The following is a 10,273-nucleotide window of genomic DNA, read 5'->3' on the forward strand; positions in this document are numbered from 1 at the left end:
TTTTCGCCTTCAGTCAATTACACACTGCTGAAGCTGAGGCAGGCTGTTCAGCTTTGCTGCTTTTCAGCATCTCAGCTGCCCTTCTGCTCTGTGACAGCTCTCCAGGCTTCTTGCCTTCGCCAGGCTGCAACGTGCCCGCTAGTACCAAGAACTGGGCAGGAGTGGGCAGAGAGCACGGCCATCTGCCAGCAGGTTGCAGCTTGCCCAGGAAAGTGCAGTGTCCTTGGAATGTGCAGCAAATCCAATTTCCTGGCAAGGTCGGGCTAAGTGAGCAGTGCTGGTACACTTTCTCCTTGAGAACTGGAGCGGAAAAGCTTTTGGCTAAGAAGTAGGCGACTAGAGAGGCAGAATACGCAGCTCCGGAGCTGGCCGAAAGCAAGTGCCGCTTGCCGGCGTCTTTCGGCAGAAGCGGCGCTTCGGAGCGCACCGCTGCCGCTCCAGTGATCTGTGCGCGAAGTAGCCGCTTCTTGTCCTCCGGCAGCCGGAGATCGCGGTAGCTTGCAAGAGGCGAAGAACGAAGCCGCGAAGAAGCCGGCTTGTGTGCGAAGCTCGCAGACAGCTGCAGGACGGTGGCTGCTGCTCTCCTGCCTCTTGAATTCACTCTTGGCATGCCAATGGAAGGTGTTCCAGGACAACTTTCCTGGGTTTTGACATAGTCGTCATGCATCCCACCTTGGAAATTCTTGTTGCTCCCCAGAGGCTCCGAGATGCAGAGAACACGGTGGCAGCTGCTGAAAAGAAGGGCAACTGGGAGTTGGTCAAGAAGCAAGAACCTAGGCAGCTGCCTGTGCTTGGCAAGGAGCAGCTGCTGGATTCTTGCAATTGCCTTCAGTGCGCACAGAAGCCCGCTGCTCTGCTGCTTGCTTTTTCGCCTTCAGTCAATTACACACTGCTGAAGCTGAGGCAGGCTGTTCAGCTTTGCTGCTTTTCAGCATCTCAGCTGCCCTTCTGCTCTGTGACAGCTCTCCAGGCTTCTTGCCTTCGCCAGGCTGCAACGTGCCCGCTAGTACCAAGAACTGGGCAGGAGTGGGCAGAGAGCACGGCCATCTGCCAGCAGGTTGCAGCTTGCCCAGGAAAGTGCAGTGTCCTTGGCATGTGCAGCAAATCTTATTTCCTGGCAAGGTCGGGCTAAGTGAGCAGTGCTGGTACACTTTCTCCTTGAGAACTGGAGCGGAAAAGCTTTTGGCTAAGATGTAGGCGACTAGAGAGGCAGAATACGCAGCTCCGGAGCTGGCCGAAAGCAAGTGCCGCTTGCCGGCGTCTTTCGGCAGAAGCGGCGCTTCGGAGCGCACCGCTGCCGCTCCAGTGATCTGTGCGCGAAGTAGCCGCTTCTTGTCCTCCGGCAGCCGGAGATCGCGGTAGCTTGCAAGAGGCGAAGAACGAAGCCGCGAAGAAGCCGGCTTGTGTGCGAAGCTCGCAGACTGCTGCAGGACGGTGGCTGCTGCTCTCCTGCCTCTTGAATTCACTCTTGGCATGCCAATGGAAGGTGTTCCAGGACAACTTTCCTGGGTTTTGACATAGTCGTCATGCATCCCACCTTGGAAATTCTTGTTGCTCCCCAGAGGCTCCGAGATGCAGAGAACACGGTGGCAGCTGCTGAAAAGAAGGGCAACTGTGAGTTGGTCAAGAAGCAAGAACCTAGGCAGCTGCCTGTGCTTGGCAAGGAGCAGCTGCTGGATTCTTGCAATTGCCTTCAGTGCGCACAGAAGCCCGCTGCTCTGCTGCTTGCTTTTTCGCCTTCAGTCAATTACACACTGCTGAAGCTGAGGCAGGCTGTTCAGCTTTGCTGCTTTTCAGCATCTCAGCTGCCCTTCTGCTCTGTGACAGCTCTCCAGGCTTCTTGCCTTCGCCAGGCTGCAACGTGCCCGCTAGTACCAAGAACTGGGCAGGAGTGGGCAGAGAGCACGGCCATCTGCCAGCAGGTTGCAGCTTGCCCAGGAAAGTGCAGTGTCCTTGGAATGTGCAGCAAATCTTATTTCCTGGCAAGGTCGGGCTAAGTGAGCAGTGCTGGTACACTTTCTCCTTGAGAACTGAAGCGGAAAAGCTTTTGGCTAAGATGTAGGCGACTAGAGAGGCAGAATACGCAGCTCCGGAGCTGGCCGAAAGCAAGTGCCGCTTGCCGGCATCTTTCGGCAGAAGCGGCGCTTCGGAGCGCACCGCTGCCGCTCCAGTGATCTGTGCGCGAAGTAGCCGCTTCTTGTCCTCCGGCAGCCGGAGATCGCGGTAGCTTGCAAGAGGCGAAGAACGAAGCCGTGAAGAAGCCGGCTTGTGTGCGAAGCTGGCAGACAGCTGCGGGACGGTGGCTGCTGCTCTCCTGCCTCTTGAATTCACTCTTGGCATGCCAATGGAAGGTGTTCCAGGACAAACTTCCTGAGTTTTGATTTTATTTTTCATGCATCCCACCTGTCACGATCCGCTTTTTGCGGGGTGTTGTGATGGTTCTTTTCACCGATCCCAAAGTGCAAAAAGGCAAGCAACAAGGGACTATCAGTTAATCACAACAAATGCACCTTTATTAGGGGCCAAACCAGTAAATGCGATAGTGGGGATCGGAAAGGAGATAAAAGGAGAGAGAGAGAGAGAAGAGGGGTATGGGAATAGCTACCAACACAGGCGAGATCCTCAGTGGTCCGGACGATGGGGATCCGTCTGTCGTGTCGGGGGAGTCTCCGAAGTTCTGGTCGACTCGGGGCTCCAGTTATAGTCCACAGAGGAAAGAGGGGGGAGCAAGTGTAACAACGAAAGTCCATTGTAATCGCCACGCGGGAACAGCTGAGTCCACAGAAACCACCAAAGCAAGACGAATCCAATGAAGAATGAGTCCATTTGAATCACTGAAGGGAAACAGGTCATGTCATTAGTGGTCAGACCACCAATTTCCCCTCCTCCCTATAGCAGGGGTCTCAGTCTCAGTCCTTGGGAGGAGGGTTCTCATTCTTTGTTTGTCACAGTGGTAACGAGGCAGATGAGGGGTCTTCAATGAAGGACCCCGGGAGTCACCCCAAAAGTTCATTTGGCTTAAGAACGGAGATTAGAAGCAGGCCGCGCATCAGGCTGTCCCGTGCTGAGTCCACGTCAGGTCCTTGCCAAGTCCTTGCCAAGTCCTTGCCAAGTTCTTGCCAGGCCTTGTTCGGAACAGCTAGCATGACGGTTCAGTGGTTGCACCTGCACTGTGTCCTGTTCTAAGCCGGAACTGCAGTGGAGGAAGGGATTCTTTCTCGTGGCAATCGGAAGGCAGAATGGAAAATGAGGGGCTTCAGACGGGCTCTTACACCACCCCGTGACTGACGATTGCCCTCGAAAGACCTTCATCAGCAGGGTTCCATGGTGTCGTCGTGGAGTCTTCAGGACTCATCAAGTGTTGGCAGCACATTCCAGGGAAAAGGGAAGAGAAAAAGGAAAGGAAAGAGAAAACAGGAAAACTAAGACAAGAATTAAATCAGCAATAGTTTGTTTAAATAATAATCAATATTAATCAATTAAACAATAAATTGATCAAATAATAAACCAGTATAATAAATATTAAGCAGTAAAGTAATAAACCTAGTCTAATCGATATTATTCAGTATAATTTTATAATCAAGAAACAAAAATAATAAAACAGTGATTAAAGCAAATCATAAAAGAAAATGATGTAAAACATATCTACCAACCCTATAATCTTCTTGTGTCTACAGTCCTGGGAACATCTATAGTGTAAAGGATGTCGGCCAAGTGCTGTGCATTAATTATAGATGTTAATTTTGTTCATCGTTTCATCATTCTCCAATTTACAATAAGCAAGATTACTGATAAAACAAAACCAATCATAACTAAACTCAGAAGAACAACAACGGGATGGCACAATGTGTTCAGGATACCGGTGGCGGTGGGTGACCACCCGAAAAGGGTATCCCACCACTTGTGCTCGGCATCACTTTCCACCCTTTCTACAACACGATGTATTTCTTGCACATCATGATGAACAGTTACCAGAGTTTTCTGTCCATTCTCCTTGATTTTTCCTAGGATCTCTATTAGATCTTGATGAAGTAATGGTTGCTTTACCAAAGTAAGGTTCATCCCAATGGGAGTAGGCAGTAGCTTGTGAATCAACATGAGATTGGATTCTAAAAGTTCATGTAAGGTAACTGGAGCTACAAAAGAAAAATCACATCCTGCAATTTTAGTAAAGTTGCAAGCACAATAATTTGAATGATTTTAGTATCTACTACTGTACTTTCTATAAACACACTATCACAAGCGGTTCTGAAGCAGGCACGCCCATTGCCTGTAGATACAAGGACTGTTTCAGAAGTCTCGTTAGGATGAATATCAAAATGACAGCTATTTTGTTCTGTGTCTAAACAGATATCTTGAGCTATAATTGCATTACCTTCACAGATAAACCCTAGTTGTTCTCGGATAGTACAGGACTCTAAATTGACAGTTTGCCATTTGTCATCAATTTGACGGGCCCATTCTCTATGTTCAGAAGGATAGAAAGTGGGTCCATCATGATTTAATCCTAATGCGATGCTAGGGAATATCAAATGCACTGAGGCATTACTTATGGTCAGCACAAAATGCTGTGGCTGTGTTTGTGTTAGGGTCATAGGTAAAATTCACTAAATTCCACCAGGACTGGAAATCTCTTTCAAAGTCAGTGGCACTGTCCCAGACTATTTTCCTAATCTCAGTAGGAAAAGAGCCTTCTTCACCTTCTCTTATAATTGAGGCAGCAACTGACTGCATCCATAATTGAGCCTGGATACAGCTAAGAGCTAAGGAAACATTGCTTTGTGTGGCATTAAGTGCATCAATGATCAATTTTTTATCATTCACATTTATCTTTTCCCAATTTGGTAGAATGTTTGATAGCAAGCACTGATGTGTTCCCAAGGCCGATAAGGATGACTGCAGTGGTTGCTGTATTTTGGTCAAATCTCTAGTCATAGAAGCCAAGTTATTAATTAATACCTCTGAATTGATTCCCAATTCTGTTCCCACAACACCAGTTATGTCTCTTGGCACCCGTTTTTTAGGAGGGTTCCACTGTCGCAGCCAGGCTGTCCAAGCCTGAAAAGAGGTTTGCAAAAAGGGTGAACAAGCTGGTTGTATTTCTGAGACATTGTTTTGCATCAGCAATTTGACTTGTTTAAGAGACCATGCCGGATCAAATAATATCTGTTGTTGGCCAGTTTTCCTGATTATATATGGTCCAACTTCAAAAATTTTCGGGGTAAGCATAACTGGTGGCTGGGCTCGAGTGGTGGTAGTGGTGGTGGTATAAACCGTAGTAGATTGAGCTACAGCATTTATTATAAACTTAAAAGAAAGCCCTTTGGTGTTTTTCCCCATAAACAAACCACTTCTGCAGTCTGTGTTAGTGTAAAATTGTGCCAACAATCCTGTACGCTTGGGTGCGTGCAGACCTTTTTGTGCTTAAAGAGATCCTTTCACTTTTTCTGCATGCTACCACAATTAGTTCAGACCACGGTCACTCAGCTGGTTTCTGGCCATGGGGTTGTGGTAGGATGCAGAAAAGTATTACCAGTTTGATCATGGATTAGGTGGTCTTCATGTCCCTCGGAGTTCTTCTGAAAAAGTAAACACAACAGAATTCTGCCGCCGAGAGGCAGAAAAGTTAGAATGATGGAATTATCCAGCATGTATTTGTCCAATGCTCTTTCCCTAGAGCACCAGAGGCTTCCCATGCATATTTATTCAGAGGGGGTTTTAGCACAAGTGCTACTAGTCCTATAGTAAGAGAGGTCCACCAGAACAGGTTGGCCAGGGTCATGAGCTGGATTATTAGGATCATTTGGTAGAGAGCATAGGAGTCAGTGTAGATGCAGACCAAAGAGGAATTCTGTGCTTCTCGTTGAAAAACACGCCAGACAGCTATCAGCTCCCCAGTGTGTGCACTACCTTCTCCCTCTGTAATCATTTGCTCACCAGAGGAAAAGTGGAGGGCTTCTGCCCTATATTTCCATACTTTTCCTTTCCCTTTAGCAGAAGCATCAGTAAACCAAGAGTTTGCTGATTGTTTGGGGCAGAAAGGAGGGGTTACTTTGATTACAGAGGCAGGTTTGTCCAAGCTCTCAGTTTCTTGGATTGGTAAAGTTTTTACAGATCCTTCTGTCATTGAGAAGAACTTACAGTAATGTTCAACCTGAGCATACCACTTTCTCACTAAGGCCCTCTGGGCCACCCCGTCAGGAGGGGGAGTCCCACTAGTGGCTGTCTTAATAACCTTGAAGGGGCCTCTCAATACAATTGGTTGTTTTCGTGCAATTTTTTCTACTTCTAGGAAAGCTAAGATAACCATCAACAATCCTTTTTCCCAGGTAGTGTATCTTTTCTCAGCATCTTTGGAACCACGGGAGTAAAAACCAACAGGTCTTGTCAGACCCTCAGCACCCCGCTGCCATATGTGTACTGACAGCCCTGAGGAGGCAAATCCCCATTCCACCTGGAAAGGATCTGTAGGATGGATAGGGGTCTGCAACTGCTTGATGAGCTGTTGCTTCAAAAATCAGCAATTGCAATGCTGACTCCTGAGAAAGACTCCAATCCCATTTCACCCCTTTCCTCAACAAGTCATAAAGGGGAACAAATGGGTCCTTCTGCTTACTAGGAAATCTATCTGGTCTTTCTACAGGAGATACAGCTGCTATCGTTTTTGGAAGGAGAATTGCTGTAGGTTTGAGTGATTCTGGAAGCCCACAAATTCAAGGGGTCGTTATCTCGGGCTTCACAGGTAATTGCATCAGGGATTCAAAGTCAGGAATTAATTTCTTTTTGAGAGTCATTTGCAGGCAAGCAGCTTTGTGCACATTTTCCAAGAGTTGGTCGGGGGTACTAATTCTAGCTATGGGATCTCCCCTTTCCAAGGGGCTTGTTCCCCCGGCCCAAAAAGCTGCACGCTGTGTCAGGGACCATGTGTCACCTTTCTCTCCTGTTGTTAAGAAGACACCATGTCCCCAGTACCCACTGGCTTCCTGTTCAGTTAATTGAATTTGATCACCACCAGTGAGGGACACCCGGAAAACATATTCTGTTTCTGATTCATGTGGAGGGTGTCCATATTCCCTTTTAAGCTTAGCTAGCTCAGTGGCAGTGTTTAGTTGTGATGGTATGTGTTTGGTTGTGATGTGAGGTTGGAGATCATCATCACTGAGATAGCTATACACTGAGATAGTTTTAATCAAGGGTCTCAAGTGATGGCAGCAATGTTCCCCACAATTACTTGCTGCTTCAAGTTCTTGATGAGGATAGATTTGTTTCATGTGAGGAGTTTCCTTCTCCTCAGGCTCTGTAGAGGAATCAGCATGATGTGATTTGTTAACATGTTCCTCTGTTAAGGCAGCTCACAATGCATAGATCACATCTTTTGCTTCATAGAACTGTTTTTGCAAAATTTCAACTAGATTTTGAAGGGAGTCTATTATAGCATGTTCCTCACTTCATCGCTCGAAGCCATTTTCTATAGCTGCCGTAAGACAAGCTCCCAAAACTGAGCATAAGATAGTTTTATTTTTGCCCAGTTTGAATTTTGTTTCATGTTGTAATGAACGCACTCTATCAATAACATTTTCTAAGTTCAACCAATTACTCTGTGCCCATTTTTCTCCTTCCGTAGAAGGTCTGGCATTGTGTTTGGCTAGTAGTGCATAAAATTCAGCTTTAATTTCAAGGCTAAGATTGTCACTCATTTTGTGAAGGGACCAAAACCACGACAGGGAGCTACAAACTTAAGTTCCACAAAACTACACAGCCCTCGCTGTGTCGCCCTTCGCTTCCCTGGCTGGGTGAAAGGACAATAATCTGCCTGGGAGGCTCTGCTTAGTTGCTTCAAGTTGTCCCTTCCTTCCCAGACCAGATACACAACAACAACAAAACAACAAAACACTAGTGCCTTTTGCACTAGTGGATCCTTTGTGAATTTCCAAAGACAGTGTGGGTGCCTTTTCAGCTGCAACCCTTCTGTCTAGACAGAAATCCTGTCCGTGACGCCAATTTTAATGTCACGATCCGCTTCTTGTGGGGTGTTGTGATGGTTCTTTTCACCGATCCCAAAAGTGCAAAAGGGCAAACAACAAGGGACTATCAGTTAATCACAACAAATGCACCTTTATTAGGGGCCAAACCAGTAAATGCGATAGTGGGGATCGGAAAGGAGATAAAAGGAGAGAGAGAGAGAGAGAGAAGAGGGGTATGGGAATAGCTACCAACACAGGCGAGATCCTCAGTGCTCTTCAATGAAGGACCCCGGGAGTCACCCCAAAAGGTCATTTGGCTTAAGAACGGAGATTAGAAGCAGGCCGCGCATCAGGCTGTCCCGTGCTGGGTCCACGTCAGGTCTTTGCCAAGTCCTTGCCAAGTCCTTGCCAAGTTCTTGCCAGGCCTTGTTCGGAACAGCTAGCATGACGGTTCAGTGGTTGCACCTGCACTGTGTCCTGTTCTAAGCCGGAACTGCAGTGGAGGAAGGGATTCTTTCTCGTGGCAATCGGAAGGCAGAACGGAAAATGAGGGGCTTCAGACGGGCTCTTACACCACCTTGGAAATTCTTGTTGCTCCCCAGAGGCTCCGAGATGCAGAGAACACGGTGGCAGCTGCTGAAAGAAGGGCAACTGTGAGTTGGTCAAGAAGCAAGAACCTAGGCAGCTGACTGTGCTTGGCAAGGAGCAGCTGCTGGATTCTTGCAATTGCCTTCAGTGCGCACAGAAGCCCGCTGCTCTGCTGCTTCGTGTTTCGCCTTCAGTCAATTGCACACTGCTGAAGCTGAGGCAGGCTGTTCAGCTTTGCTGCTTTTCAGCATCTCAGCTGCTCTTCTGCTCTGTGACAGCTCTCGAGGTGAAACAGAGATTTTTAGAGTTAGGTTAACAAAATGAATTAAGCATTTATAATTTAGCTTGTAGAGTTATCTGTTGAATTTTCAACCTTTTACTTAAGAAACCTCTGCCTAATACAAAGGGCAAAGGAAAATGCAAATTTCTGAAGCTTCTTGCATAAAGAACAATACCAGAAGAAGCAAAGAACCCAGATAAAGAAGCTCCTCTGTCTCCAAGCCTATCAAGACTGACAGACGTACTCAGATAAGCACCAAAGGACCAAAAGCGCACGCGCAGAGAGGAAAAGTTCAAAAGTTCAATCATGAGGAAGACCACAATCTTCAGCCTCAGGACCACCAAGAGACCCCCGTACGACCACCACAGCAAACCACGCATGCCCAGAAGGGCGTGGACTTACTTAGCATGAGAAGCGAGGACAGGCGGGGCCAGGGGTTGAATACGCATGAAAAAGTCGTGCAGTGTATTGCATATGGAACGTCTTTAAGAATAAAAGTGTGGGTCAGACTGAGGCTCGGGGCACAAGTTTTGGAGAGCTATCTCACTTGTGCCGGGCGCTGACGTACATACCCACTTCATAACTACCCCAGGTTATGGAGTCTATTGATTTATTCCGCGTATCGTTTCAGTTGGCGACCACGAAGGGACTGCTCTGCTCACCCGCAGGTCCGGTTGGGAGCAGACACCCTCAGGCGCCACGGGGCTTTTCCCCGGAGGGACTCTGCGCCTCGGCTGTACACTGCGAGGAGCATACCACGGCCCGTCGACTAGCGGATGAAAGCGGTATGTATTAATTTATTTTCTTAAGGTTGGCACTGATAAGTCGCAAAAAGATGTTTTTGCGCGCAGGTTTGCCTAGGGGCTTGCAAGCAGACCGCCATCGGGGGAGAGGCCGGCGGCGGGAGGACCTCCCCAGCTGATAGCGCGGCTCGGGGAGGGCGAAATCGCGATTTCAGTGTGTGGTGTGTGTCCCGATTGCAGTGTAGTGTGTCTGTTACGTCCGGACGTGCGTGCTTGTGCGTGTGTGTGTATGTGTGAGTGGAACGGTGATGCGCGGTGCGGCGTTGCTAAGATAGAGAGACGCGGCGCGGCAGTGCTAGAGAGCGCATGCGCAGGGCAGCTCTCAGCCCACACTACCTGCTAGTGCGGGTAGTGCGCATGCGCGGGGCAGCTCAGCCACACTACCTGCTAGTGCGGGTAGTGCGCATGCTCGGGGCGGCTAGCAGCCACTCTACCTGATCGAGCGGGTGGGGCGCATGCGCAGGGCAGCTCTCAGCCACACTACCTGATAGTGCGGGTAGTGCGCACTCTACCTGATAGAGCGGGTGGTGCGCATGCGTGGCACGGGCTGTCCCTGGCGAGCGAGGGGAGCGCGGCGCGGGGCTTAAGTCGGGGCTTGCAAAGGTGCTTTAGGCGCAGCCCAGCTGATAGCGCAGCGG

At 48.6% G+C, this 10,273-nt stretch overlaps 2 long non-coding RNA genes across 4 annotated transcripts; both read right to left on the bottom strand.

Annotated features, from left to right (window-relative positions):
* Positions 1-3,182: 3,182 nt before the first annotated feature.
* On the bottom strand, positions 3,183-5,133 carry LOC128783372 (uncharacterized). Its single transcript, XR_008429128.1, has 3 exons — positions 4,960-5,133; positions 3,973-4,136; positions 3,183-3,350 (listed from the first exon to the last, which is right to left on the bottom strand). It is a non-coding gene; the product is annotated as an uncharacterized LOC128783372 (long non-coding RNA).
* A 3,278-nt stretch (positions 5,134-8,411) lies between these two features.
* On the bottom strand, positions 8,412-10,070 carry LOC128783371 (uncharacterized). 3 transcript variants are annotated; one of them, XR_008429126.1, is made up of 4 exons: positions 9,405-9,484; positions 9,235-9,315; positions 8,708-8,832; positions 8,412-8,597 (listed from the first exon to the last, which is right to left on the bottom strand). It is a non-coding gene; the product is annotated as an uncharacterized LOC128783371 (long non-coding RNA). The 3 variants fall into 3 exon arrangements; XR_008429125.1 differs by lacking the exon at positions 8,412-8,597 and having other exon boundaries at positions 8,681-8,832; XR_008429127.1 differs by lacking the exons at positions 8,412-8,597; positions 8,708-8,832 and adding an exon at positions 10,020-10,070 and having other exon boundaries at positions 9,159-9,315; positions 9,405-9,971.
* Between the last annotated feature and the right edge of the window lie 203 nt (positions 10,071-10,273).

Source organism: Vidua chalybeata, unplaced genomic scaffold, assembly GCF_026979565.1.
Source record: "Vidua chalybeata isolate OUT-0048 unplaced genomic scaffold, bVidCha1 merged haplotype scaffold_236_ctg1, whole genome shotgun sequence".
Lineage (NCBI taxonomy): Eukaryota > Metazoa > Chordata > Aves > Passeriformes > Viduidae > Vidua > Vidua chalybeata.